We start from the raw sequence: 7,090 nt of genomic DNA, 5'->3' as shown, positions 1-7,090 counted from the left end.
CAAATAACTGCAAGTAAAAATATGAAATGGATTTTGTATAGGACTTCGCAAAACAGTACTGTAAGTAATATTATTTTAAAAGTACTACGAAGCCTAAACTATCATTTTAAAACCAATAAGGACTAAAGTTTCGATTGAGGCCGAAATATGATTCACCAAAGCCTACCTTTTTTTTTCAACAGCTCCTACGACGTTATAGTACGTGTGGGTTGATCGGCGTCTTCTACTAATACTAACTTACGCGCACACATGCAGTGCCCTTTGCGTGGCCTTGCAAACCGCAGCTGAAAATGCTAGTAAAATGAAATTTAAGGGGTGCTTTTAAGTACGATGTGTAGTCCACATACATTGTCAATTTTAGCCAATGGGGCTGCCTTCGCTGCGCTCGGCAGCCGGTAGAACGCGCGTATTATCGTGATTTTTTTAACCCTGGCCCGTTACGGACGTTACAGCCGGACACCACATTCCACAAGATAACTTTGATGGTAAAACATATTATTTTATTTTGCTAAAATGTTTTTATCAAACTTTCATCTTAAATTTCACAAAATGGAGCCGATAGATTGCCGGACCAATGAGGCCCATGTGGTGCCACCTCCCATTGATCTTAACGGACTTGGGCTGGGGCTCCGGCTGTGTGCCTGCTGCAAAGCGTTCCTTTCGTGGGACGCTTTTGCAGCTGGCTCCGCCAGAGCTGGGAGGGGGGGGCGTCGCTACATTGCGTGGGCCAATGGGCCCAACGCACGGGCCTATTGGCACCACTTCGATGCATCCCCAGCATCACCGACGCCTGACCAGCGCGAGCGGCGGATGCTCACACTGGCCGTTGCTATGGACACACCGCCTCCATCGCCACCACGACCCTGCACAGAGTACGAGCGCCACCGCCGCCACGGCTACCGCATGCAGCGACGTTGTCGCTCGAAGAAGGTTAAGCTAGACATCTAAATCGGTACAATGTAAAGTATATCCATTGGTTCAAAAATATTTACGTATGACAGCTTATCTTTTGTTATTTTGGCTCCAAATATGTCACTTTTTTTTCTTTTGTTACTTAAGGCGCTCAGTAAATTATGATAAGCATTGTCTTATTTTTCGGATTTAAAAAAAGGTTTGTTAAAAAACGTTGTGCAGATAATTTCTTACCGATATGTTGCGAAGAAATACATATCTTTATGGGCGGGCGGGTTGCCGACAAGATCGTAGTACAGTATAGATTTCTAATTCAACAACAGCAAATTAACAGCAGCAACAACACTTGCGAAATATTATCTTACATAAAGTTTGATTATAGGTATTAAAAAGTAGAATACATGTATATTTAGTAAGTTACTTAATTGAGTCGTAGCTGCTTATCATCACATTTGAACAGAAAAAAAACAATATTTTGTAATAGTGTTGCAAACAACATGGTGGACGCTCAGTATTTTGTAGAAATATTGCGCGAACTACTTGGAGCTCCGTATTGCATTAATAGTATCACAAACAAAACGATGGAGACTCAGAATTTTGAAGAAATATTGCGCAACTTACGTGGAGCTCAGTTTTTTAATAAATATTTTTATTCAACATGGCTGCAAGTTACTTTTAACAAACGACCTGCTCTGAGTTTAATTGTAGAGACTGTTAAACAACGTGCTTGGTAGTCCATATTGTGATCCGACTACATGTAATGGAAATGAAGAACCCGTGTACGCTTATTTATTAGTACATGTACCGGTAAAATAGGCCCGTCGAAGGGGGGGGGAGACCTTACCAAGTGGGATGTAACCAACACTACCGCCGCGTAGCGGCGGCGCTCGGCTAGTTTTCGAATTCCCATGCTACTTGGCAGGGTAAGAAGGAGTTATTGGACTATGTCCAAGAGAACTCTCATCGGCCTGCTGGTAGTTCAACCTATAGTATAGGGCTTTGCAAAGCCATGGAGAGTATTGATTGACTCTAGCGCCTCGGGCAACTCCGCCTGTCGCTCCTCCCTGAAGAGAGTCAGCTGTATGCTGAGGCACTGGAAGTGCCAACGAGAGATACGATAACTGTCCGTCTCGCGACGGGGACACTGGTAACTGTGTCGAAGGTCTCTGTCGATCTTGGAGTGAAGTTTGAGAACTTCGATAACGTTGAAAACTGTTTGGTCTTAGACCTGGATGGGAGGTATGACCTCATCCTTGGCATGGCATGGCTGGAACGCCATGAGCCATGGATCGACTTGAAGTCGAAAACGCTGGGTGCGTCGCACCCTGCTCCTAGTGGATCTTTAATGAGTCATGAACCCACCTCCGCTAGGAAGCAGAAGCGCTTTTGGCGCGAGCACGTGGCTGAGACGGCCGTAGTGCTGGACATTGGTATGTCAGATATTGTTAGCAACGAGGTTGTTGTTTGCCATGAGGGCGTACGTGGTGCGGCATGTTAGAGCGGCGCAGGTCAGATCAATTACCAACTGCTATGACCTGGTGAGGGCGAACGCGGAGTGGCGCGTAATCCATTGAGTGGTACGAATCTGGTCGATGACCTACCGCTGCGTGGCCCGAGGTCCGCGGTAGACTGCGAGTCGAGGCATCATGGGCGCGGCCCAGGAGATGCAGGTGAAGTGACACCTAGGTAACTGTGTGAGGGTCAGGGACCTCTTGGCTCTCAGCCGAGTGTCTTGCGAGACACTGTATCCTCTTCGAGGAGTGATGGTGCAGCTGCACCCAGTGGTGGTGATGGGGATGTTGCCACACGGCCCTAATCCGGCCGGGCTCGGTCGCGGAGGGAGAGGAGAAGAAGACACAGGGCGTCTGTGACGTCTTCAACGTCGGACGAGGTGTCCAACGTGACGAGTGGTGGGGCTCCACGTGATTGCTGTGAGCAGCTGTACACACTCGTGACCGGAGGGAAGGGTGAGGTCGAAGGCGACATCAGCCTTGACACTCTGCTCGCTGTAGATGCTCTGCTAAAGCTGGACGAGATGTCCATTGCCGAGTTTAGCGAAGTCTTAAAGGCAGGCGATCTAGACGAGGTGGTCGTGCTGGGACCTGAGGAGGAGTTGAGCGCCTCCTCCGTCGTGGACGACGCGGTCCAAGATAACACCAAGAAGGCGCTGTGCGCAAGAGGGGATCGGCGATCCTAAAAGATACTTATGATCCCTTCTACCCTGATGTATAGGTATGAAGACGTTGTCTTGAAAACCCACTGACGAGCCTGCTTTCAGATCGAGGCGTGTGTCATGAGATTGACCTGGTTCTTAGAACCAAATACAGCGTAAGAAGGCAATGACCTTTGCCGAAAGAGCAGTGTGACGTTATTGGCCCATTCTTCCGTGCGCAGCACGAGGCAGGGGTGGTGCGTGAGAGTAAGGCACCGCACTCAACACCCACGTTCTGTGTCAGAAAGCCGAACGGCAAGTGGCGTATTGTTCATGCTTTTAATAAGCTAAATGCACCACTATCCCGGCACAAACGCCGAATCCTCGCAAGGAGGTTCTGCAGAACAACAGGGTAGGCTGTATGTTGTACAGCGCGCTCGGCTTGTTCGATGTTTACTACCAATTGTTCATGAGAGCGAGCGACAATCCGCTGACAGCGGTGGTGCTGCATTGGGAAGCGTGGCTTACGGGCCGATCCTGCCAAAGTCAAGTCTGACCAGTTCTGAAGCATTAAACGACTTACGAAAATGGCTAGGCTTAGCTAACCACTTGCACAAGCGCATCGCGAGCTACGAGGATATGGCTCAGCCACTAACAGATCTCCTCAAAAAGGATGCACAATGGCGCTGGAACGTCGAGCACGAAGTCGCCTTTGAGGCTGTAAAGGGGAGCTTCCTTCGGGCTCCGATTCTTGCGCTACCGGACCCGGTTCATCCTTTTCGCGCTGTCTGTGACGCCTCCAATTCTACAAGCGGTTGTGCTTTACTACAAACAGACATCGATGGGCGTAAGTGCATGATTTAATTAGAGTCTGAGCAGCTCAAATCTGCAGAGAAGCGCTATCCCGTTCATGACAAAGTGCTACTCGCAATGAAGTATTATGCTCTATTCAGATTCAAGGTACATCTGCTAGGCTCTAGGCCTTTTGTGACCTTTACTAATCATGCGTCGCTACGCACTGGAACGCAGTCGCGTCATATGTATCCGAGAATGGCAAGATGGCTTTCCTTCTTTACCGAATACAACTTCGAGCTGAAGTACGAGCCGGGGCGGCTTAATGTAGTGGCTGATGCGCTCTCGCGCAGGCCGGGCTACGCGTTAGCTCATATCACGACAGTGACGTCGTCACTGCCTGACTTGATACGCAGAGTGTATTCACAGGACGGCATGTGTGTAGCGCTTCTACGAGCCTTTGGAAGCGAAGTACTTAAAGACTCTGACAAGGAATTGTCTGGGCGCTTACGCGCAGCACCGACTCTGAGGATAACCCTCGTGTAGTCATTCCTCATGATGAGGATCTAAAGTATCGAATTCTCTATGAGGTTCAGGATACGCCCGTTGGCGGGTACTTAGGTCGGGAGAAGACCTATGGTTCGGTGGGCTTGATGTACTGGTGGCCCAAGATGTATAAGTGGGTCGGTACCTATGTACGCACGTGTAAGATGTGTCAACTGACGAAGTCCGCGCCGAGCACAGCAGCGCCGTTGACAAGTTTGCCTGTCCCCAAGATAAGTTGGAGTCCATGAGTATAGCCTTTGGGTTTGGCCTTCCCAAGGATAAGATGGGAAACACGGGTATTGTGGTCTTTGTAGACCGATTGATCAAAATGGTTCATTTTGTGGCGGTTCCGGACACCATTGATGGTGAAGGCACAGCTTTGTCGTTTTTAGACCGAGCCTTTCGTCAACATGGCCTTGCCTGAGGCAATTATCTCGGACCAAGACCCGCGCTTTCACCGCTAAGTTCTGGACGTCCCTCTTCAGAGGGATCGGCACTCGTTTGGACATGTCGACAGCGGACCATCCGCAGACCGACGGTCAAACCGATCGCGTGAATCGCGTTGTAGAGGATCCCCCCGAAGCGTATGCGCTGAGGCGCCACAACGCTGGAGCCAGATGCTCCCACCCGTTGAGTTCGCATTAAATATTGCCGTGCACGCCTCGACAGGCTACACGCGCTTGTGGTGCGACGTAGACGCCAGGGTCGTACCCAGTACTTTGTGAAGTGGAGGGGTTACCTTCACTCACAGAACGCATGGGAATTTAAGGCTATCCTCCGGTACGTTTTCCCTGACGTCGTGGACGCTTACGACCGAGCACATCTTGTGCCGAAGCGCCACCATGGCGTGCGACAGCGTCACCAGGCGCTAAGCGCCTCCCACTAGCGTGAACAGGTCAGTAGCTGAGCTCCGGTCCTAACCAGTGGCTGCAGTAGCCAGCTCGTACGTATGAGCGGTGCTCGCAGCGGGAGCAGGAGGTGGAAAGACCTCGTGGTGTTGGGGACGTGGTCCCGAAGGGAGCAGAATCTTCGTGTGGGGCTGAACAAGGGTCAGGCATAAGCGTCCCGATAGACGCATAGTTGTTTTGAAACAATTTCCGCGATTAGCTTGATCCAAATGTGGATGCGCGGTAACACCGACAGTGATGTGTCCCGGACGGCGATCGAACCATTGACCTTTAGTTTTCCAGGCCGGAGCTCGATGATTGAGATATAGGGGCGGTGCTCTTAAGTTTGTCCGCGTACGGACAACTCATAGTATGAGAGGGCTGCGCCAAGGCGGAATCAAACCACCGACCAGTGGCTTCCAAACCCAAAGTTCGACCACTGAGGTAAAAGGGTGTTACCCTTAAGCTTGTCCAAGCGTGGGCAGCAGTTCAGGGACAACAGTTCATGGAACGAGAGAGATGTGTCCTGGTGGGTTCGAACCACCGACCTGCGGCTCTAAAAAAACCAATGCTCAACCATTGAGCTAAAAGGGTGTCGCCCTGAAGCTTGTCCAAGCGTGGACAATCGCTCATGGAACGAGAGGGCTATGCCCTAGTGGGCTCGAACCACCGACCTATCGCTTGTGAAGCGAGTGTTCAATCGCTGAGCTGTTGTCGATGACTCGGATGCGTCACGAGCATAGATCTGAGTGGTTTGCAGCTCTTGGAGTAGGCGCGGAGCGCGAGCGTAGGTCTGAGACCGGTTGAGAACAAGATGCACGCTGCGCTTGGAGCATTGGGCCGTGGACCGACGACCAGAAGTTGGGCATCAACGATGCGTAGGCGTTTGTGAGCTCACGGAGCTGTACAACGCTGTTGTGAGGTGTAGTAACTTCCGCCGTCTTAACAAGACGTGACCTCGCGGAGGGAAGTTTCGAGAACGGAAAGTTCTCATCTTAGTGGGTGAGAGTGTAACGGGGTTACGTGGTGTGGAGCACACAGGGGTACGAAGTACACGGAAAGTTAACAAACTCTCAGTACATAACTTGGAGAGTTGACAAGGTCTCTCAGTACGTTGGATGATAGCCACACGTTATGCATTTGATTATGTTTAACTATGCTATAAAGTTAAACATATACATGTACCTCTATGCGCCTTGGCCGCAATAATAATAAATAAAACACCTCTGGTTTTAAAGCATAAAAGTAAAGGTATTACCTTTGAGCCCTGGTCTTGGACAGTAAGCTCCTTTGAGTCGAACGGCTTCCTCTGACGCTAAAGCTACGGCAGCCCCGCGGCACTCAATGTCTCGTGTCCGTTGTACACCCGGGCGACTACAATAGCAGTAGGGCGCTCCGCGCATGCTGGTTCTACGTGTTGGTCCCTGGTCGAGTGCACAGGCGTTGTGCGCTCACGCAAAGTGCCCGGTGTTCTCACATCGATAGCACCCCCAATACGCTGTTGGCGTCCAGCTACGGAAGCGTTCGAGAGGTCCATAGGCTCTGGGCCTTTCGCTCTCATCATCAAACGTGCCATCCTCGGCACGTTCGCATGCAGCTTAGCCTGGTTTAGGCTAAACGCCTCTTATATCGCACGAGCAATTGCAGCTTCGAGCGTACTTGGGAGACCCTCGGAAGAGATAGCTCTTAACGACCCTTCCTTTAAGCCCTTCATGAGCGTGACGACTTTTGTCGCCTCGTCGATCCGGTTGGTCACGGTGGTCGGCTCAAACGCTTGTCTGGGCGACTCCTTGAATATCGC

General features: G+C 50.7%; 2 pseudogenes across 2 annotated transcripts; both read right to left on the bottom strand.

Annotated features, from left to right (window-relative positions):
- Positions 1–5,671: 5,671 nt before the first annotated feature.
- Positions 5,672–5,743, bottom strand: PITG_27559 (annotated as a pseudogene). The gene has a single exon. The product of its transcript is annotated as a tRNA-OTHER (tRNA).
- Positions 5,744–5,809: 66 nt separating this feature from the next.
- Positions 5,810–5,883, bottom strand: PITG_27558 (annotated as a pseudogene). Its single transcript has one exon. The product of its transcript is annotated as a tRNA-OTHER (tRNA).
- Positions 5,884–7,090: the final 1,207 nt, after the last annotated feature.

This window comes from Phytophthora infestans, genomic scaffold (assembly GCF_000142945.1).
Source record: "Phytophthora infestans T30-4 supercont1.24 genomic scaffold, whole genome shotgun sequence".
In the NCBI taxonomy this organism is placed as follows: Eukaryota; Oomycota; class Peronosporomycetes; order Peronosporales; family Peronosporaceae; genus Phytophthora; species Phytophthora infestans.
Note: the sequence above shows the minus strand (reverse complement) of the source record. Positions and strands in the feature narration are given on the sequence as shown.